This window comes from Ochlerotatus camptorhynchus, unplaced genomic scaffold (genome assembly GCF_037179485.1).
Source record: "Ochlerotatus camptorhynchus isolate MF236.1 unplaced genomic scaffold, CSIRO-AGI_Acam_v1.1 ptg000391l, whole genome shotgun sequence".
Lineage (NCBI taxonomy): Eukaryota > Metazoa > Arthropoda > Insecta > Diptera > Culicidae > Ochlerotatus > Ochlerotatus camptorhynchus.
The window spans coordinates 988,838-1,012,970 of record NW_027040878.1 but is presented as its reverse complement, the minus strand read 5'-3'; the positions used below and the strand labels follow the sequence as shown (position 1 = coordinate 1,012,970).

General features: G+C 39.6%; 1 protein-coding gene and 1 pseudogene across 4 annotated transcripts in view; both read left to right on the top strand.

Annotated features, from left to right (window-relative positions):
- Window positions 1–18,943, top strand: part of LOC135710527 (protein dachsous-like) — a 59,823-nt pseudogene extending 40,880 nt beyond the window's left edge.
- The window catches only part of LOC135710551 (homeobox protein PKNOX1-like), a 289,794-nt gene that overhangs the window by 221,101 nt on the left and 44,560 nt on the right, over window positions 1–24,133 (top strand). The window contains exon 1 of one of the 4 annotated variants that reach the window (XM_065233156.1): window positions 21,492–21,512. The exons of the other annotated variants lie outside the window; for them this stretch is intronic. The gene's annotated coding sequence lies outside the window, so the exon portion shown is untranslated. Of the gene's footprint in view, window positions 1–21,491; window positions 21,513–24,133 lie in introns of those variants that run through there. 4 annotated transcript variants of the gene reach the window in all.

Below are 24,133 nucleotides of genomic sequence, written 5' to 3'. Positions count from 1 at the left end.
TTGAGTGAATCAGAAAAGCGGCGTTGGTTAAAATTTACTCAACTATTGAGTAATAATAAATGAACTCAAATATAAGTTTATTTTCATTGAGGTTGCTTTTATGCGGCTTTAATCATTTCATTTTCACAAGCGTTGATGGACGAGTGGTCAACACACGGGCCCCGTAATCTCAACGTCCATGGTTCGGTTCCAGTCTGCTCCGTTTTATATTTTTTTGTCAACGCCAGGATTACTCAAAATTGAGTTTTTTTCTTTAACCTAATTTTACCTAGCCCCATGGAAGCCACGTGATGAGTGAAAGGAACTCAATTTTGGGTACTTTTTTCTTATCGTGTACCAGAAACTCAGCTAGATTGAGGCGGCCATAAATGATCGTAAAATACTGGATAGCACAATTTCATGAACACTTAAAACTCAATTACAGCACAAACATACGATGTTTAATGCAAAAAATCCGCGGAAGAAAAACACGCAACAAAAAAAAACACGTCAGATTTCAAGCGCGGCTTACTGCGATCCCGATAAATTGAAACACTCTTTCTGAATTACAAAGATTTCTCGGATTTAGGAGGTGTTGGAGTTCCATAACTCTATTCATAGGAACCATACAAACTTCTAGAGCAGCATGTGAGGCCCTATTCACAAGCTGCTCTAGAATTGTGTATCCTATTGTAAACAATGACATTAATCGTCGATTTCTCGACTCATTCAGACAAACCGACACCAGCATCTCAAGACCAACAATTGAAAAGGCCTCAACTCCATTTTGTTAGCAAACCTTGTAAGGCCATTTTGTCGTGTACCGAAGTCCGCCAACGCAAACCAACAGGTACACGGTTAGAAAAAAGTACCCAAAATTAAGTTCTTTTCACTCATCTCGGCACTATAGTGCAAGAACCCTAAAGTAGGTAAAGCGGGTCAAAGTAATTTTTATTTACTTGTGTGCAGTTCGTATGGAATTGCTGGCTTTTTAACCAAAAGTAAGTTAGTTGTACCCCACAGTAGGTAAATATGATTATACTCAACGTTGGGTTCCCACACTTTACTACCCCTCTTGGGTTGTTTTGCTCGTCCGTTTTTGACAACATTAGTAGAAGAAAAGGAGACAAACTAGTCAAAAGTAGGTAAAAGTGAACTGGCCGTTGGGTACTTTTTTCTTACCGTGAAGAGGAAATTCTCCTCTACCCGATTATGTTTTAGGTTTGCGAATGTACGTTTTGGTTCGCGAGAAAATTGCCTTACAAGATTTGCTTACATAATGAAGTTGAGACCTTTTAAATTGTTGTTCTTAATCTGATAGAGGAAGTTTGCTCTATCAGATGGTATAGTTAGTTTGCGTGTGCGTGTTGTGATTCGTGAACAATCGACGTTCCAAGTAAGGTTGCAAACACTCATTTCAGCTAAAATAATGTTTTTCGGAATAATAAAACCCAAAGATGGTATGACGGCATGTTTTACTTGTAACTTGCAAGAAGAGGTTACAAAGTATGCGTTTGAAACATAAAATCTGTAAATTATGCTTTCTATGAGTCACAATCAGCGATTTGCTGATCGCTGAGTGAGTAAGTGAGTGAGTGAGTGAGTGTGTGAAAAATCGCTGATTGTGACTCTCATGAAGTGAAATAAACAGGTTTAATATGTCAAACACATTCTTTGCAACCTCTTCTTGTATCTTACCAATTCAAAATATGATCATGGCATCTAATTATTTCATAATTAAAAAAAAAAAACATTGTTTTAGCTGAAATGAGTATTTGCAACCTTGGTTCCAAGTCATTTTTTTTTCGTTTGGCTTGAAGGACCTTTTCACATGCGTTTAGAATCATATGGGCCTAACTGCAATCATCGATTTTCTCTTTTGTTATTAAAACTGCACCAACATTAATCAGTGCATTTGCTGTTGCTTTTGCTAACCGATACAAGCTTTTAGAGTACAGTAATGGTAAAATTTCGGAAAATTTATACACTTAACAGTTCACTAAACTGTTAGCAGCAATAAACAAGAAAATCGATGGAGAGAATCTATTTTAGCGGTTGGGCCCTTTTATTCTGAACACTAGAATTCCAGTTTCAGGAACTCTGGCCTTCGATATGTCCAAGGTCTTAAAGGACTTGTTTTTAAACTTTGAAGAATTTCGTTATTGCGAAGAGTACATCTTCCAAACCTTTTGCGAAAGTTGACCCGAGGTTTTGTCTTTCTATTTCGTCTCTTGAGCACTTGTTCGGCATTGAACTGTACAGCATACATTTTTGCTTCGAAATTTAATAACTGCAATGGCTACACAGAATTTGAAAATTGTCATCATTTTCTATAGTCCTCTCCAGGCGGGTTCGTTTTGGTGCGATTTGCTTGTGTTAGTGAAATGACATTTTTTGTTAGCTGTGAGAATTTTTTTGTTTACTGTAAGAACTGTTATTCGAAAGTAAAAATGAACAACAAAACGAAAACAAACCCTACGCTTGCACGGTAAGAATCAAATGCCCTTTTATGAGTAAAAGTTAACTAATTTTCAATAAAACTGGTTTTACTCATTAATGAGTAAATTATTTTAACAATAATGAGTTGCTGCTAACAGTAGCTAACAGTTACTACTTAGTGGGTATAATAAATTACTCATTAATTAGTAGTGCCACTTTGATTGAAGATGGGTTAACTTTTACTCATAAATAGAAGTTTGATTCTTACCGTGTACATGACAGTATACGCTAGTTTTAAATAATACACAACAAATTCTGAATTATAATTGTGATGTAAACATTCATCCACGTCTCTTAACTTTACACGATTTATATTTTAAACTTAGATGAGATGTGACGCTCCGTTTATGTGCATTATATTGAACAGAAATTTACACTACTTTTCAAACTGTATAAAGCTCGATTCAAAGTAAATCTGGACGCACGGTTTAATGCACCACCGCGCCCCTGGTGGTTGGAACAAAAAACGTTTGACAGGCATTTGTTGATGTTTCATTGACGAAGAAATTGGTGAAAAGTTTTTCTCGATTGATCGACGCATCCCGAAATTACGGATCATAGAACTTGAGAAAAGAAAATTAATTGTGCACAAACACCTAGAGAACCCTTCGTGGTCTGCCTCAAAAGTAGCCAAAGTGTTAAAATTCCCAAAGTCAACGGTGAGTCTTGTAATCAAACGTTACAAGGATACTCTGAGTGTGGATAGAGCACAGCGCATCTATCATAAAAGTGGCACTAGGGACAAAGAGCTGAGGAGAAAGGTGTCTCCATACGTGATTTGGCAAAGAAATACGATTCCAACTTTTCCTCCGTGCGTAACATCCTTTCAAGAGAAGGATATAAGTCTTTTTGTGCCAGTAAACATCCGAATCGCTCACTGAAACAAACCTTAGTGGCCAAAAAGCGAGCACGATTACTATACGAACGAGTTTTGACGAAATTTGAAGGCTGTATTTTAATGGATGACGAAACTTATGTCAAAATGGATTATAAACAAATCCCCGGACGAAAATTGTAACCAGGTATAAATTTGTTTTTGGTGATAAGTTTGCTCGGAAACTAATGATTTGGCAAGGAATCTGCAGTTGTGGTCTTAAAACCAAGGTTTTCATCACATCTCACACAATGACGTCGAAGGTTTACATTAAAGAGTGTCTGAATAAGCGGATTTTACCCTTCATTCGGTCACACGACCAACGTTATGTTTTGGCCGGATCCAGCCAGCTGCCACTACTCTAAGGACTGGTATGCTGCAAACAATGTTAATTTCGTCGCCAAAGAGATTAATCCTCCGAATTGCCCTGAGTTTAGACCGATCGAAACATATTCGGCAATTGTCAAGCGAAAACTTCGAGGATGCGGTAAAGAAGTGACAAATGCACAACAAATGCGTTTAAAGTGGTATAAGTTCACCGGTACAGTGTCACCAGCGACTGTGCAGATCATGATGGCATCGATCACAAGTAAAATGTAATTGCTTGTTATATATCGTTTGAAAGCTGAATAAATACCCTTTTGTTTGACGTTTTGATCAACCGTGTATGTTGTTTAATTCTTGAGTTATGATCACTTGAATGCGTCCAAATTTACTTTGAATCGGGCTTAATTATAGTGTAGTGTTAGTGAGATCCGGCTTGCAGAACTTATTGAGCACACTTTTCATCACTCAATGTCGGTCACACTTGTATAGTTGCTGGATGTGTGATTTAGTATATTCATAATGATGAACTATGATCAATTCAAATCATGCCGACAATCCAAAACGGTCTACTATTCACAATCAGAAAGTATCAGCTAGTGGACTTGTTGAGTGTATTTGCAATCTACTAGTCGAGCAATCACCGCCGGAGTATTCCTTTGAAGTCTTATCTGGTCGGCATTCAACTCGACTCCCTAAGAATCATATCTTAAAAGGGCTTTTCCTACGTACAGTATGCTCTCCATGAGTGCTGGTAGTATCTCAGTGGGTTCAAGGTTCGAAAGTATTGATAATCATAGGGATGCAAATATTGACGACGAAAATATCGATGAACGTGTGTTTTGACTTAAAATATTCCATCGGATTCAACTATTATAGTGAGGAGCGACCCTACATTGATGACCCCACGAAATTATTGACATGAAAATATTGATGGAAATATTGACGAAACTTCTGTCGTGTGGAGTGCACTTCTGAGTTATGAAGCTTCAAACCAATAACCTAATGGGGAGAAATACTGTAAATGAACAAACGTAAGACGCATCATACAAACCGGAACGGGAACGTTCGTACGATTCGTCGTCGTCGTCATCGTCGTCGTAGTCGGTAACGATCAAACGGCAACAGCAGCAGCAGCACTCTTCAAATACCGTACGGCAAATTAACTTCAATTAAAGAGACTTTATTTGAATATTTTATCTGTAAATGGATCACTTTCGTCGGTGCTCCTCCTGCAAGGGTTCCTCTTCACCACCGACAACCGGTTCAGTTTTGTTGTTCTTGAATTTTCCAACTCAAATGACCCGGGTGTGTGTGTCGGTATTCATATGACACATCATAGTCACACGTCATCGTCATACGTAGGAAAATCTTGCAAGAAGAAGACCAGTGCAGAAGGTGGGCACCAACAGGAAGAACAACATTTATCTCTGCAAACGCAAGTACCTCACTCAAGACTTCACTACATTCTACCGTAGCGGGGAACAGGGGTAAAATGAGCGCTTGTTTTTTTTTCAGACACTGAAAATGTCAAATTTTGAAAGCATTAAAAAAGATCTTTACGGAACATTTTAAAGAATTATCACCATCGCGATAATTTTACCCCCCTTCGTACCATTGCACTTGTGCGCAACAACCAGCGTATACCGTCAGTAAGAAATACGCTGTTGCTTCTCTTGCAACATACATAGATCTTGAGTTGTGCGAGCTTCAACACCTCTCAATATCATAACCGGTGCGAGATGTACGTACGTATGCACTTTAGGTTACGACCGACTGCAGCAGCAAGGTACTTATTTATATTACCCTCGCCTGGTGCTTCCTTGAGACCGCACAAAAGAAGATTTAGCGAGCTCTCTTTAGCTAGTAGGTTGGTCGAGTTCTTCCATTTATTGCTCTCTATCGCATCAGCGGAGCGCTCGAAGGGCATATTATTTTATTGGTGCCAAGAAGCAGCTCTTATCTTGTGCCAATATTGGCCATTTAAATTATTCCTATTGGGATGGTCGACCTATTTGGAAGATGCTTTCGTTTGGGTTGCTAAATGATAATAAGTGCTGCATATGACTCTATACTCTAACGATACATTGCAACTGAGGCTAGGTATGGGGCCAATTTCGGAGGCCGAATGTTGCCCTGCTGCTTACTGGCGGACTGCATATTGCAGAATAAAATGTGATAGTCAATTTAATTGACTATCACATTTTATTCTGCAATATGCAGTCCGCCAGTAAGCAGCAGGGCAACATTCGGCCTCCGAAATTGGCCCCATACCTAGCCTCAGTTGCAATGTATCGTTAGAGTATAGAGTCATAGTGAAAGTGTTGTCCAGCTAGTTCACCTTAACGGTACAAAATCCATAAATCGAATCACATAACTCGACTAGAGGGGTTCAAAATATCGATTTTGCTCCACCAAGCTTAATCAATTTCAAATCAGCTCCTGGTAATGCTCCCAAAATTTGAGCTCATTTGGATGCGAACTCTTAAGGCCCACGCACATTAGATCCGGATCGGACGCGTCAACGCAACGCAAACAAATCTAATGTAGGTGGCCCTTTACTGCACTGACCCTTTGAAGTTTATATGGGAATTACTATGGAAAAAGTTAACTTTTTATTCTAATCGTTCTAGCTCTTCGCTGTAATGATTTTTGGAAAAGTTTGCTATCTGTACTAATGTGACATTTTCACAGCTGCAATTTTGCTCAAGACCGCATTTGGATTGGTCGTCAGGATAATTAGTTATTAATAAATTAGGAAGATGATATTCTTCTGACATGCTCCATGCTTCAAAATTGCCACCGAGTTCCATAATCCGCTATGCCTCAGGTTACTGTACTGCTCACTTGTACGGTCATTGCAGTCAAGTTCTGTTGAATGGTGTCTCTTCCATGCCAACTTGATCGCTAGAATTGAATCCGTTCGACGGAAATTTGTAAGATATGCTCTTCGTTTTCTTAGTTTTCGTGACTCAACGAACCTGCCACCGTACGAGGAGGAGTCTAGTCAACTATCCGCTTGATTTTTGCACGTTGTGAATAGTCTCGCAATATCGAAGGAGCTTGTTAAATCAATATCAAGCATGATATTTTGTTCCAATATCACGCGTGATATTGAGAGCGTATGAGAGCGGAAAAATATAATTTGATTGATGATTTTGTCAACACTGAAAGTGAGTATAGTGAAATTAAAAAAAAATACTGAGGAAATTTTCGAAGCATAATTACCATGACCTGATGGATGGTAAATAAGAATTACCATGAATTGATGGATGGTAAATAAAAATTACCATGACCTGATGGATGGTAAATAAGAAATACCATGACCTGATAGATGGTAAATAAGAATTGATACGACATGATGGATGGACAAGTAAACTGAAGAAATTTACCATGACGTAATGGATGGTTACTTTAGCTCATCGCAAACTTGAATAGAACGATAATATTAATGTACGCGGTTGAAATTTGTGACACTTGTTTCAATGGTCATATTGATATAAGTAGTCATTTTGATGAATATTGATGACAGATAATGATAAATTTGAAATAAATGTCAGTGTGGCAAGTTTGAAGATAACCTGATGGATGAAATTTCTCTGAGAGGGTAGATGAAAGACCCTCGAGAGGGTAGATGAAATTCCCCCGAATGGGTGGATATAATGTCCCCTTCCTCAATTAAGGAGAGTAGAAGAGGGGAAGAGGGGAAAGCAGTCGACTATTATAGCAGAAAATTATCGGCTTCGAAATCAATTAATACTAATTAGACTTCAATAATCAAAAAGTACAAAAATGTAGCTGATAATGTTTCACATATAAACGGATAGCAAGTTGTTCCGTCACTTTTTCCATAGTAACTCCCATATAAACTTCAAAGGAGCAGTGCAGTATGAGCTCGCATCCAAATAAACGTAAATTTTGGGAAAATAATCCGGACCTGATTTAGAATTGATTGAGTCTGGTTGATCAAAATCGAAATTTTGAACCACTCAAGTACCCATCCAGTATATTTATTTAGTGTTTCATATTTGGCATTTATTTATAATTTTGTAACGATAAATATTAACGACGCACCTCATAACATCAATGCAGCACGACTTCTTTTTAGGAAACTAGAAAATGGCCATTAATATACTTTCCAATGATCCATTGATTCTGAGTTGCAGTCTAGAATTTACTTTTACATTATCAAGTCATCTTGTTTAGGTATCGCTTTTTAAAATACTGTACCGCTCTAAAGGGTGTCCCACATCAAATTGCATCACGGAAAAAACGCTGTAGAAAATTATCTAGTTGACCGATCCTTTTCAAACTTTCAAACAATAAAATATAACCCATTAGTAAGCTTTTGGCATATCTGTTTCATTCAACTTCAATACCATAGCCGTACACTCGCACCTTACGCGTAACTCCACTTATTAAGTTCTGTACAACATCTGGCTGCAGCTTCTTCTGTACGGAAAACCACTTTTTCTTCATGTCTTCATGTCTTTGACCTTCTTGGGATGCTTCCGTAGTGCCTGCTTCATAATAGCCCACTATTTTTCGATGGGCCTTAGTTCCAGTGCGTTGGGGGGGGGTCATGTCCTTGGGTACGAAAGTGACCCCGTTGGTTTCGTACCACTGCAGGACAACATTTGAATAGTGGCAAGCTAGATCCGACCAGAAAATCGTAGGACCCTCGTGTTGCTTCAACAGAGGGAGCAGACGCTTCTGTAGACACTCCTTGAGGTAGATCTCCCCGTTTACAGTCCCGGTAATCATGAACGGCGCACTCCGTTTGCCACATGAGCAGATCGCTTACCAAATCAAGTATTTCTTGGCAAACTTTTTAAAGTTTCTGCTTCCTTACTTCCTCCGGAACATCAGACTTGTACTGGGCGGTGAAGAACAGTAGCCCCGAAAGCTGCAGGAAGTCCGCGTTGACGTAAGACTCATCATCTATGATGAGACAATGAGGCTTCGTCAGCATCTGAGTGTACAGTTTCCAGGCGCGTGACTTTCCCACGGTATTTTGCCGTTTGTTAAGATTTGGAGCCTTCTGCACTTTGTACGTATGCAGTCCCTCCCGGCCCTTGGCTCTCTGAACGAAAGACTTGGACAGATTCAACTTTTTGGTCACATCCCTGACCGAAGCATTGGGATTCCGCTTAAACGCTTTCACGACACGCTTGTGATCCTGATCACTAATAGAACATCCATTCTGACCGCATTTCTCGTTCCGTTCGATGCTCAGAGTTTAACGTTTAATCACACGACTCACCGTTGACTGACGGTCATTGTTGCACAACAATGATGCCCCATGCTTAGGTTTTCAGTAAATTAATCAGTGAATATTTAACCTTCGTAATGCATTAAAAAAAATTAACATAGTATTCCCAGGCCAAACATAACCCCAATGTACTAGGACGGTCAAAGTTACAGATAACCTAAGATAAGATCTTCTAGTTGTGAAAAAATAAATAGCTTCGAAGAAGAAGTTAAAAAGATTTTTCATAGAACCAGACCGTCATCTAGTAGGTATTATCCAGCTGAAAAAAATGTCCACTGGCAGCTACGTAAGCAACTAGATGGAAAATAGCAGACTAGCACCATCTGGCGAATAATTTCTGAACTGAACTGTTTATCATCCGACATTTCTTATCAATCTTAACAACTTTGTAGAAGACAACAACCTTCAATCTTTTCGAGCAGTCAAGTTGAAACTACCAATCAGGGCGTCACAATATCAGCTTCAATCAATCAAATCGATGCGACGAAGAGACTGCTGGCTTTCTTTTTCTGTTAAAGTCGAACAGCTTCTCAGCATTCTAGAACCTCAGTCGGCGTGCACAAACAAATGTTCAATCGTCTCTCTCTCTCCCGTCGTTCCATTGGTCTTTCTTTCAAGCTTCTGTGAAACGGATGAGTGAAAGAGCGCTCGACTTTGATAGTTTTTTCTTTTATGAAACACATCAATAGAGGTTTCATGACGTATATGACGGAAAATGAAAATACAGTATGCAAAAAAAGTTTATCCACCCCCCCTACCAATTAACATTTTTTTTGTTTTTCTGGTGAAAATCAGTTTAATTTTATGAGTGTTCCTCCATGATTTATCAATTTATATTTATTTATCACATTGCCATTGAAAATACGGCGTTTATATCTTTTCTTGAGATTTCATGTGATAAATTATGAAAAATGGTAAAAAATTAAAAAGTTTATCCACCCCCAAACGGATACTATGATTTAAGTGTGTTTTACAGAGGTTTAGTGTGTAATCTGCAACTTTATCAAATGTAAACATTGTGTCTATCTGTCATTTAGTGCTCTGAAAGTTTTCGTGCTCAAAATTTCAGTTTTGTGTTCAAAATTGGAAGTTATTTGTTTCAAAATGCCCAAAGAAGACCAAATTTCGATCAGTATCCGAAATTTGATTATTGAACATCACAAAACTGGTAAAAGCTACCGTGATATTGTCCAGATTCACAAAGATACGGTCGCTAGAATTGAGCAGATGTACAAAAAGCGTGGTTCTATCTCACCAACTGTGGTCCTGGGCCCACTTCAATCTTTTTTTTTTAAATTTTATGCGGACAACCTTGGCTTCTTAAGAGCTTCTCTGCCCTTAAGACTTTTCTTATGAAGACGATTTCGTACGGATTGTGATGTCAGTTAAATTGAAAACTCGCTTTCAATCTGTTTCGCAATTTTTGGAGCTCATAGTCCCCGGTCCAGCTCCGCCTTCTTCACGATAGCTCTGTCAATTCGGCCAGTTGTCTTTGAAGGACGCCCCGATCGCTTAGCTGGTGAGATAGAACCACGCTTTTTGTACATCTGCACAATTTTAGCGACCGTATCTTTGTGAATCTGGACAATATCGGCAATATCACGGTAGCTTTTGCGAGTTTTGTTTTTTTTTTTTTTTTTTTTTTTCCTTTGGTTTGTTTTTTCCGTCGATCTTGTTTTCCGTGCTGAGCACCAATGCTACCGACGTGCCAGGAAGGCAGCTCCCACACCTGGACCCTACATATCGACCCATCAACTCATGAACCGGGGACCAACGGCTTTACTTCCCATCCGAAGGAAGGCGTGATCAGAGATGGTATGCCTCAGAACATCATGGCGGCGCCGACTGGGATTGAACCCAGGCCTGCTGGGGTGAGAGGTAATCACGCTTACCACTACACCACCGGCGCCGTTATTTTGCGAGTTTTGTGATGTTCAATAATCAAATTTCGGATTCTGATCGAAATTTGATCTTTTTTAGGCATTTTGAAACAAATAACTTCCAATTTTGAACACAAAACTGAAATTTTGAGCACGAAAACTTTCAGAGCACTAAATGACAGATAGACACAATGTTTACATTCGATAAAGTTGCAGAATACACACTAAAACTCTGTAAAACACACTTAAATCATAGTATCCGTTTGGGGGTGGATAAACTTTTTTTGCGTAATTTTTTACCATTTTTCATAATTTATCACATGAAATCTCAAGAAAAGATATAAACGCCGTATTTTCAATGGCAATGTGATAAATAAACATAAATTGATAAATTATGGTGGAACACTCATAAAATTAAACTGATTTTCATCAGAAAAACAAAAAAAATGTTAATTGGTAGGGGGGTGGATAAACTTTTTTTGCATACTGTATATATTTAAAGCATTTCTCACGTGGATACACTTGAAGATTACACGTAATATTTTTAATTTATCTTCCATCCATATATTTATCTAAAAAAAATGATCGAAAACGGGACATAACGCATTTTAAACAAATTGAAATAGCGGTGATAGAGTGTTCGTGAAAGGGGATTGAAAGCCATAATGAGGTTTCGTTTAACTAGAAAATCGATATTATTTACATTGAAAGCGATGAGCAAAGCAACGACTAGAAGTTCCACAGCCAGCCTTTCCTTCTAAGCGTCCTGCTTTTTTATTTTCGTTTCTTGCTGATAGTCTAGCTAGGCGTTATAGAAATGAAGCGTCGAACACGTATATATGAGAGAAACAAAACACGAGTTCATTTTAGACCTTCGAAAATGTAGAGCCCTGCTACCAATAAGGTGTCAAACTATACACTAGCGTCACCTGGTGAGAGTATCCTAAACCACACAGAACGTCTTGATCATTTTAACAACTATTCAGAAGAAAACAACCTTATGTCTTCTAAAACTATGAAGTTATAGCAATCAATTAGAAGTCGAATGCAGTGTGGCCCCTGAACCGGGAAAACCAAGGGAACCCAGAATTAACCAGAAAGTTAAGGCAACCGGGAAATAACCGGGAATTTGATTTAATCATTAAAATGTGCTTGTTTTTGCCTATATTATTCAAATTCTATTAAGAAAATGTCCGATGTATTGAATATTTCTTCAATCTCGAAATTCTTAACTTTCCCTTAGTACGAGATACCAAAAAATAAGTCTATCTATCTAAACAAATCAGCAATATCCCCGAGTTTTATTAATTTACCATGCAAAAGACCTTGTGATTTTTTTTTTCTCAATAATTGCAGTGAGAATCCTAAAGAAAATACCAAGCGATATCGCAAAAGTTTTTTGATGTCCGCAGTTTGAATTTGAAACACTGCGTACGATCTATTGTAGTATATGCCGTATTCACCGTAAAGGGTGTCCACAGTTAAATTGCATCACTTTAAAAAGCTGTAACATTTTGCCCTTCGGGTTAATTTTAATGAAATTTTGGGCGAGACATCGTGTATTGTTAACACTGCGTGAGCTTCATTGTGAAATTTCTATTAGTTTTCAATATGGATTCGAAGCAACAGCGCGTGCGCGAGAAAATTTTAGACACTCACCTTAACAACCTACATCCTTCACACCGAGCCATTGGAAAGATGTTGGAAATCCAACAATCTACTGTTTCTCGTATCACAAAACGTTTCGGAGATTGTTAACTGTCGATCGGAAGCAAGTGAGTGCAAGAAAAAGTGTTCCATACTGCGTTGAAGATCACAATCGAGTGATTGCTGCCTCCAAACGCAAACCCAACTATTCCGTTATGGATGTCGCGAAAAAACTGCACCTGAAAAAAAGTTTCGTGCAGAAAGCCAAGAAACGAGCAGGACTATGTTCATTCAGGGTTCAGAAAGCACCAAACCGCAATGAACGACAGAATAGGACAGCTAGAACGCGGACACGTAAGCTGTATACACAAATGTTGACAAACCCACACTGCTGTATCATGGACGATGAAACATACGTAACAGCGGACTTCAAACAAATTCCGGGAAACCAGTTTGTGACTGCGAAAGACAAGTTCGATGTTTCAGAGTCGCTCAGGAAACAGTGTCAAAGTTTCCGAAGAAATTCATGATTTGGCAAGTTTGTTCGTGCGGAAAACGGAGCAAGCCTTTTGTAACAACTACAACCGGAAATGGCCAAGTCTACATGAAAGCGTGCCTGAAGAAACAACTGCTTCCGTTTCTCAAATCGCACAACGTTCCTACAATTGTTTGGCCGAATCTAGCCTCTTGTCACTACTCCAAGGACGTTCTGGAGTGGTACAAGACGAATGAGGTCAATTTCGTGCCGAAGGATCTCATTCCCCCAAACACACCGGAGTTGCGGCCGATCGAAAGATACTGGGCTATAATGAAGCACGAACTCCGTAAGTATCCTAAAGTTGTCACTACGGAGCAGGAAATGTTGAAATCATGGTTGAAAGCAGAAAAAATGTCGATTCAACCGTTGTACTAAACCTTATGGGGGGAATAAGGGAGAAAGTTCGGGCGTTTGGATTTGGTGAAGAAATAGAGATACATAAACCAAGCTCATTCCCTAAAATTTTCATGACAATCGGTTGAGAGACTTATTTTTGGCGAGTATTTCTAAGTGATGCAATTTAACTGTGCACACCCTTTATTCGGTTTTGATACAGTTGTCATTCTTGCCTTTATCGCAAGGAACCGATTCTAATTGAAAGGTCCTGCTATTTATATCCTTCGAATAATTAGAGCACGCTCTAAAAGTGGGCCCTTTTGTCAGTCAACATTGAATTTCTTAGCAACAAAATTAAGCAATGACACTGATAATGACCATGTCTCAGAACCCTAGTCTTAACCACATCAAACTAGGAAACAACGTATAGAAGATTAGGAATCACATAGATGATGACTAACTAAAACATATATTTTACTTGTTTCAAGACCATCCTCGGTGGACAAAGCCGAGTCTTGTCACTATCAACAAGGCATAAAAATAACAAAAACTAAGATGTGTTCCTTTGATTACTGAAAAATTCTGTTCCCCTAGTTTGAAGTAGTCAGGAGTAGGAATCGGTGGTTGATCTTACATCCCATAACGTACCACGAAAAGGTGGTGCTGGGCAGTTTGAATAACTTTGTAACTTTTAGAACCTTGAGAACTTTTAATGTCACATAATCCAGAATAGTTTTCCAGCCCATACTTTGGAATTCTCCTGAGAATTCCATAAAAATTTACTACACAATTTAATTGAAATTATTGTCATTATTATCTAGAAACTATTCACAGGATTCTCTAGCTCTTGGAATTCACCTAAAATATTTTCTCAAAATTATCTTGGATTCACATCAGAATTCCATGGGATTGTTTCTCAGAATTCTCTTCTTTAAAATCCCTTGAGAGAATCTCTTAGAAGTTCCTTGTAACTATTCTGATAAATCGATTCCCTTGGAACTCTGCTCGAAATTGATTGGTCCATTCTTCTGAATCATCCTGGAAGGCTACATAGAATTCCTTGAAAATTTGCTCATTTTTTTTTAGAATTCTCATCACGATCCCTGTAATAGTTTCTTCAGTACTACCTTGGAATTTTCTTTTATTCTTCCTTAGAATTTTATTGAATTACATCTCAAAAACACCTGGAACTTCTCCTAGAATTCCTTTAGAATTATCTCTAGAATATCTGAAAAATTTGCTTAAGCGATGATTTTTTTTAATCTGCCATCTTGACAATTACGCCATATTTGATACTTTAAATTTTTCGACATCTGAAATCTTAAAAACTTCACGAATGTGAAAAACTGGCTCAAAATTTCGAAATTTTCTCATGTAATTTTAACAAATTTCTCAGTCCGAGATTCCAATGTTATTGCATGGAACTCTTTATTTTTTTCTAATTAAAATTCCAAGTTCAACTTAACAAGCTTTCCAAAAAATTACATGTAATGATAAGAAATTTCAAAATTGTGATACTCTCTAAAACATTTAAAATTTTGTTCTTATTTACTAATTTATTTAAATTGTGGAACAAAATTTATCGATTTGATGCAATCTTAGAGCCTTTTGGAGTAATCCTTTTTTATATGTAGCTATACAGTAGAGTGTTTCCAAATAGGTCAATCCTGGAATTTCAAACGCTACCCCCTGGAATGGTAGTTGGGGAGGGGAGGTCAGAGTACCCTGTCAAAATTTGAAGTCATTTGGTTCACGGGAACCCTTCACTCAAAGGGCTTGAAGTTTGCATGGGAAAAATCGACAGAATGTATGAGGAACGAGCCACTTTTACTTTCGCGGCTCTAGGTGGCGCTGTAGTGGGTCGATTTTCATCGTGTACAAAATGTAGAACATTTGGAGTATTGGGAACATCTTGGCTCAAGACCGGATGTGAATCCGAGTTAACCCCAAAAAGTTATTAGCGTTTCATATGAATACCACCTGCCTTACTTCTGGGGAGGGCCTAACGCGCTTTTTGCGGTTTTTTTTATTTTTACGAACAGACAATTGTAACAGATTGGCCAAGTGGTTCCGGTTTTATTCCGGGTTTCCGTGAGGCCATCGTAGGGGACAAAAGGTACCAGTCGTCTAGAACTAGGTGATGCTGAAGTGATGGAAGTGCCCGTGACTCGGATCAACCTTAATCTTAATTATCATGTATTTTTGATCAAAGTACACACTTAGAAATTTTTACAGAAATCTGTAAAATTTTACAGTAATCTCAACAGTTGAACGTTCGGTAAACAGTTTCGCAGATTTCCTGTAATTTTTCACAAATATCTGTGAAATTTTTCACAGAAATCTGTAAATAATTGCAGGAAAACTGTAAAATTATTTACCGAACGTTCAGCTGTTGAGATTTCGGTAAAATTTTACAGAAATCTGTAAAATAATCTTAGTGTGTATGCCTTGGTTATTCTCTGAAACTATATGAAATGAAGTAAAATGGTGATTTTTGATATAGGTATTAGCTGGTCATTGGCTCCCAGTGGTCACCAGATGGTGCGCCAGAAAGTTCGAAGCATCTGTAAAATTGATTGCTGCGTTAATTTGATCAAAGTAGGCCTTGATTTGTTCTGATGCTATATGGAATGCAGTAAAATGGTCAATTTTGATATATTAGCCGGAAGATCTGGAACATCCATAAAATGTATTGCTTCGTAAATATGATCAAAGTAGGCCTTAATTCTTCTCTGCATTTATATGCGATGTGGAAAAATTGTTTTTGCTGATATATATGCTGGTCATTGGCTCCGAGTGGCCACGAGGTGGCCCACTGAAAGACACGGAACATCCGTAAAATTTATTACTGCGTAAATTTGTTCCAAGCAGGCCATGATTTTTCTGTGCAAATATATGGAATGTAGTAAAATGGCGGTTTTTCATATATTAGCTGGTCATTCGCTCCGTGTGGTAACCAAATGGTCCACCGGAAGATCCCGAACATCTGTAAAAATGATTACTGTGTAAATTTTATCAAAGTAGGCCTTGATTTGATCTGATACCTTATGGAATGTAGTAAAATAGTGATTTTTAATATATTAGCTGGTCATTGCTTCTAAGTGGTCCACCGGAAGATCTGGAACATAAATATGTATAAAGTATTGCTTTGTAAATTTCATCAACGGAGGCTTTGATTTTTTTCTTGAAGTATATGGAATGTAGTAAAATTTATGTTTTTTAAATGATAGCTCCGAGTGGTCACCTGGTGGTCCGCCAGAACGTTTGAAGCATCTGTAAAATTTATTACTGTATAAATTTAATGACAGTAAGCCTTGATGTGTTCTGATACTATATGGAATGTAGTAAAATGGTAAATTTTGATATATTAGCCATTTATTGGTTCTAAGTGGCCACCAGATGCAACAACAACATCGCGATCATAGCAATTAACGCTACGGACAGCGACAGTGAAAACAACGCCGCCATTCGATACACGATCAATCCACCGTCGACAGGCTTCGCGATCGATGAACTCACCGGGCAGCTGTTTGTCAACATGAGTCAGGTGCACAAGACTCGTTCCGGAACGTTGTACCTCACCGTCATGGCTACCGATTCGGGACTTCCACCGCTCAGTTCATCGACTACAGTTAGACTAGAAATGAAATCTAAGAGTAAGGCCAATCCACATTTTATCCAAAATCAATACAGACTGTCAATCAACGAAGACGCACCGACTGGAAGCGTGATCACGAATCTTATACCCAAGGCTATCGCTGAACAGGTTGACGTTAGTTCGAACGTCGCTTTCGAGATTATCGATGGCAATGAGGATAGTTCGTTCGAGATCTCCTATCCGTCGGGTGCGATCATCTTGGTGAAGCCGCGTGATCGCGAAACGATTGATTACTATGAACTACGTTTAGTTGTCACCGAACCGGGATCCACCATGATCTACAAGGGTATGAATATGTCTTCGGCGATTCGCGTGACAATTACCGTTGAAGATGCCAATGACAACGCGCCTGAATTTCAGCCAGGTCCGTATGAAGTGGCGATTAGCGAAACGGCACCGATCAAGCATTCGATTGCACAGATCTCTGCTATCGATGCCGCTTTGTTGAACTCTCCAAACTCTGAAGATTGTATCCGGTAACGATGGAGGATGGTTTTCAATTGACTTGATTACGGGACTCTTGTACATCAACAACAATCTGGACTACGATCGAGGACCAACACAGTATAATTTGGTAATCCGTACCTGTGACAGTCATGTCCTGCTAAAGTGTAGCGTGCATCCCTTCGTGATCAATCTCACGGATGAAAACGATAACGAACCGCAGTTCCCCGTTCCGGAGTATCTTGAGTTTGTTGGAGATAACGAATCGATTGGAATCAGCATATTTACGGCTCGAGCGACGGATATGGATCGGGGAGAATACGGTCATGTGAACTATTCGATCGATAATGCACTGACCGGTAGCTACTCCAACGTTGATGATGGTTGGTAGTTGTTCAAGGTAGATTCGGCTTCCGGAGTGATCAACTCGAATGCAGTGTTTGACTACGAGGAGAAGAACCGATACTCGTTCACGCTAAGGGCATCGGATACGGGCGGGAAATCAAAGACAGTTAAGGTTCGCATTATGATCGAAAGCAGAGACGAGTTCAGTGCACAGTTTACGGAGAGGACGTACAGATTTGTTTTGAAAACTCCGGATACGGGCCATCTCCCGGTCGGATATGTGGTAGGACGTGTGACGGCTACCGATCGGGATCGAGGGCCAGACGTCAAGATCGTATATCAGTTGACGAAGCAGCATCCATACTTCAAGATGAATAGAACGACGGGAGCGATCTTGATTAAGAAGAAGCTGGATGACGTGGCAGCCTCCCTGGAAGCTGAACGGGACATCAGTTTGGTAGTGACGGCAAGTTCCGGCCGGCAAGGATCGCTCACCAATATGACTGTGGTGGAGATTTCGATCGATACGCTTGGCCACGTGAAAGGCGGTGATGGCGGTGGAGAGTACGGAAGTTCAGAATCTGTGTCCGCTAGCAATGGGTTGGCCAACTGGGCGTTGGGTCTCCTGATTTCTATATTGTTGGTAGTCATTTGCGCAACATCCGTATTGCTGTTCTTGCACATGAGAAATCGACAGCAAAAACACGTCAACAAGTCTGGTTTCAGCACGGAATCCGTTGGACATTCGAATAACTACGTAGATCCAAGTGCCTTCAATACCATACCGATTAGAGGCAGCTCGAGTAATACAAATAATGCTGGACAATTTGCACCCCCGAAGTACGATGAGATTCCTCCGTACGGTGCCAGTTCGAATTCAGGAGCTGCTACCACCTCCGAGCTATCTGGATCCGAACAATCCGGATCAAGTGGATGAGGATCGGCGGAAGACGATGGGGAAGATGAAGAGATTCGAATGATCAATGAAGGTGGTCCACTGAAAAGAGATGCTCTGCAGTTTGACGGTAGGTTATCGGATGTTTCCGTGATGCCCCACCGAAAAATCTGGAACATCCGTAAAATTGACTGCTGCGTAAATGTGATCAAAGTAGGCCTTGATTTTTCTATGGAACTATACGGGATGTAGCAAAATGGTGATTTTCGATATATTAGCTGGTTTTTGACTCCGAGTGGTCACAAGATGGTCCGCATGAAGATCCATTCAAAATTTTGGTGTCTTGAACCCTATACTTACCACAAGATTTTTCGCTGTTTTGAAATGTTAGAATTCGATTTGAAAAAAGGTGATATGCATATTGTAGCATGAGTTTGTAAAACAAATTATATGAGTGTATTAGATTCACTAACTTGTTGATTCTCTTGAGCAACTATGGGAAAGAAAGGGTCAACACTAAATAGAAAGATTTCTGCCTCTGGAATACCGTTGAAAATTACGTAGAAGAACTGGTTTTTCCAATAGATTTTTTTTAATGTCTTCTAAATAATTCCAGTTAGATGTTCACTCGGCTGTCGACAGAAGTTGACCACTCTCAATGTGTGTAACGCGATCGACGGACAGCAGCAACCATTGTGTGGTTCTTCATCAGCACTTCTTCCAGTCGAAATGTAACAAATAAGTTCATCTGACATCGGATAGCAAGCTTATCAAAATGGAACTCAGTATTATGAATATCATAAATTTCTTAAAGTTAAACAGGCTTAAGGTTAAAAAAAAATCTTAGCTTAGTCAAGAAACGTACCAAAATCCATTTTCCGTCCAGCATAAGATTATCCAATCAAGAACGACTCCACTTCCGATGATTCCACTCAAGTTCCAAACAGAACGAAGCACACCGAATGGACACAACAACGGAAACAAAAAGCTTCGCCCAACAGTGCTGCCTACATAATTTCGGTCCAATTTCTTCTGCTGCGTTTGCACATCAGCAAGAATTGAAAGGGCGGACCCCGGTATAAGGGCATGAAATTTATTTAATCCAACCCCATTCCTCTCCGTTCGCTCCGGCCTGTCTCACCCCCAAAAAGAACCCAATTCCCCCCACCGTTTGCAATGGAGAGGGAGGTGGGCGCCAGTGGCAGATTAAAACCCTCCCCCTCGTTCGCCTGTTCTTTTCTCATTAATGGAAAACACAGCCAGCTCAAATAAGAGGGAAAAAATATATGAAGTTGACTCGACTGCTTGAGCACATGCAGAGCGATACGAGAAGAAACAAAAATGGGACTTGAGTAGGTTTCTTCTTCTGCGCTTTAGCTGAGAGCAGAAAATCATAGCTTCGATATTGGGAATGTTGGGTGGTGGGGCAGGAATCTAAATTGAAAGTTTTTTTCCCAGGCCCAAGGAATCCCTATCTTCTCACCTACCAACCAACCTAATCGAATAATCAGCTTTCGGTCGACCTGGTGGCAGCAAGGATGGCGGCGGACTGCGAAAGGTTGAATTAAACTCATTTCATTCGGTATTAGTCCTCTGTCGATAAAAATGGGGCTGATGTTGAGAAGGAGAATGTGTGTACATTCATATACCTAGCAGAATGTCACCGGGAGAAAATTGAATGACTTTAGTAAGCTCTCAGGAGAGTACCATCTGATAACATGGAATAGTGTTACCGAATATATGTGACAGGGGACCAAGGAGAGGAGGGGGGTGGACTGACTGTCATCACTTCGATATCTACGTCGTCAGGAGGGGACCAAAGGATGAGTTGATAATCTTGTCTCAATTCCCAAATTCATGAATGAAAGCTGTTGTACTTTCCTTTCGGGTTGCCTGCTGCTGCGGTTCTATGATTTGAATGGGCGGACCGGGGCCGAACCAACGGATCTTTCCGGCTTCGGCTTGGAGCTGAATACCTCAAAATGCTTTTATCAGGGTTGCACGAGAACACGTGAAGAACACACGTACCTGTGGCAGTCTCTTGACGACAGTATCTCTCTTATTTTTCCGTTTGTATGACCATGTCGGCATATGCCCGTCGCCCGTAATCCAGTACATTACACCATCAAGTAGCAGCACCATCAGGGGTGGGAGTGAGTTTGAGTAAGCGCAAAAAAAGGATCATCATAAACGTGTGCATCGTCTTGCTGCTACTCACTGCGATGTAGTACTGTGATGTAGCTTACAGCAGAAGGTACTTTTTTAATCCTCTCTCTACATGGAGGTAGGATTTTTATATGCTCCAAGTTAGCATCTACTGCCATATGCGCTCATCGCTCCTCTGTATGACTCGTTTTGCCGTCCGTCAACCCCTGGAGTAATTTGAATTACGTTACGGGATATGTGTAGCACTGGCAGATCTGGCACCTGATGGCACACCGGTCGGTTCCGTAACATTGCTTCCATTGCTTGCCGAATGAGGTATGCCGATGCAGTATACGGAGTGCTCTGCTGGTTGTAATCCATCTTTGGGTAGTCATTCAAGTTGGACCACCAGCTGTGGGTTCATACGGAACGTTTTTGATGACGGTTTGAATAGCCGCGATTGTAGTTGCATTACCCGTGTTGAATTTTGAGGTGTTTGCTGAATGTGCGTCCCTTGAGTTGCTTGAATAATTCGAGAACTACTTGAGAACCTTAAACCGAAAACTATAAATCAAATCAAATGCCTATATACTCAATCCACTTACTAAAATTATACCTTGTCTTCTCTTTACAGGTAAAATTCCAATTCAAAAGCAGAGTTACTGGAATCATATATGTATGTATTTGTTGAAATCGCCGATTAGCACAATTCATGATCTGAGTAGTACGGTTTTAACCGATTCTTGGTAACCCAAGCCCACATTTGTGTTTAACTAATCTTAACGTGTAGACAGTAGTACAAAAGAGGCGAGAATCTTAGAGTACGGAAAAACGTTCTCTGTCGAGTGCATCAACACTCATCAGAGAGTGAGTCGTGTTGAGAGGTTTCCTTGTAGAATCCAACATCTCAAGATTTACGATGTTTATACATGTGTGGATTTCAGACATTGCTTGCTTCCCTGCAGCAAACATCAAGTCAAGAGCAAATTTTCATTATGTCAAAAGTAACATTCGCACCGATCCGTGAAAAATAAAGTTTTGTTTTGATGACCGAAAAGTTATTCCTATTTCCAATTAAACGCATATAATCTCATAGTGATAGCAATGTTTAACATATTAGGCAGAGTTTTAATCATACAAAGCAGAAGCTTTCATGCTAAAAATACTGGTTTTTTAGTCAAAAGTTATTATACGTCGTTTGGCGGCCCCCTAATGTCGCTTAAGTCAAAATGTATTTACCAGGATATTCGGACGAACGAACACTTTTCACGGGTTTCTCTGCGCTGTTACTTAAGACAAACGGCATCTTCATAGAAATCGGGTGACTTAAGTAACAACATCGAAAAATATTTTGATCGGATGGTGATTATCCCTAGCGTTAGCGTTAGCGTTGTTATGATATACTTCGTAGATTGGATACTAGCGACACTCACGTCTCATCTGAAATTCTCAGTTAGACTACTTTCAGGAATAATGCTGGGGAGTAAACATTGGTTCCAATCTAAACAAGAGTAACAGAAGCATGACTGTCGCTATTCCCGGCCACGCCCATCTTTACCATAACTAGGGATAGGGAAGGAAATGTTGATGTAGTACTTACTTAACGAGAGGCCACTGACTTAGCGACACCCTCAAAAGTGCCTACGGAGTTGGAGGGTTGGGTAGGGTATTCGGTTAGGATTCATCTCAAGTTGGCGATGCAACCAAAAGTATGTATTGTTTATTTGTTGTTTATTTAATCTCTCGATAGCCGGCTATCGAAAGAACATATTCATTTTGTTTAGTGATCATGAATTTTAAGAGTCATGACGGAGAGCTTGGGATTAAACCCATGATTTTCTGCTCAGTAAGCAAAAATGATCCCTCCAGGGTCATCGAGCATCTCAGAACCATAACGCTTCGCGACAATACAGGACTACGTTTTCGCTTGATATGCAAATAGTTTCCGAGGTTAATGTTCAATATCAAATATACAAATGATGGTGGCGATTTATTGTGCTGTGGAAGAGCTTGGGGTTAAATCCATGATTTTCTGCTCAGTAAGCAAAATCGATCCCTCCAGGGTCATCGAGCATCTCATAATCCACAGCGATTCGCGTTAAAGTACGAATATATGGATGAACTATCTATTATTGAATAACTATTATTTGCGATAATTACATGAAAGAAATAAAATATAACAAACAGAGCGTGACTACTGAAATCTCAAAAAGATATTCTCACAAATATATTTCACGCAACCAGGAATTTCAAAACCATTAGACGCTATAATGATACTCTGCACATGTTAGACACAAGAAGAGGCCAAAAAGCAAGCGTTCGACACACAAAACCCGCCAAATCCACTTGCAATCACAATCAACGATTCTACGAATCGCGAGCGCTCACGAATCATAAAACCGCTGACTGCGACACTCTGAAAGCGAAATTGACAGGCTCTATGCGTCAAACACCCGCCCTCCAATCTCCTCCCGCATCCAACAACACAAATATCCATTACGCCTTAGTCGATATTCCATGTAAGCTTAGATATTCTTATTATTTGGGTATTGGTTAGGCACAACTGAAAATTGTTTAATCTCACCATTATAACATGATAACTTACCAGGTAGCTGGATGTAATGTCAGTCTACTGTATTCAAATTGGGTCTAAAAATGGATGCAACTTCGTCCTATCGACGATGATACTCGATCTTCACAGGATCGGCATGAGAAATCGCGCTTCTTTTTCACTCCTTATCATTCATACACACTTAGAAATTATTATTTTTACACGAGACGTAATTCAGCTTTGACGTAAATCATGGAACGTAAACAAACATGGCATGTAAAATTAAGTGTCCTGAAACTGAAATATATGCAACTCGACGAAAAGTGCGTTTGATTGAATTGATTTTCTCGTCCTTTTCAACTGATTCTTATGCATGTGTCGGTCTCAGGGCACTGAAATGTACATGTCTTTTTCGTAGTGTGTACGTAACCACATTGTTGACGTCACTTTCGCTTCTCGCGTAAAAACTGATGAGGATGAAAGAGACAGAGTTTTCTTTCCGGTTGATTCACATAACATAAATCAAGATGTTTTTATGTATGTACTTTACATTTTTGGGTATGGCTCGTCACAGTTTCCAAAAATCCCCCCTAAAAGTGTGACACAATTAATGGACGATCCCTTAGAATAAAAATAAAAGCCAAATAGCTCATCTCACTACCACACATATAACGAACTGTCAAGTCAAGTAATAGCAAGCCGAACAATGCATTAGCTCCTAAGTAACATTGACAGATTCTCTTAGT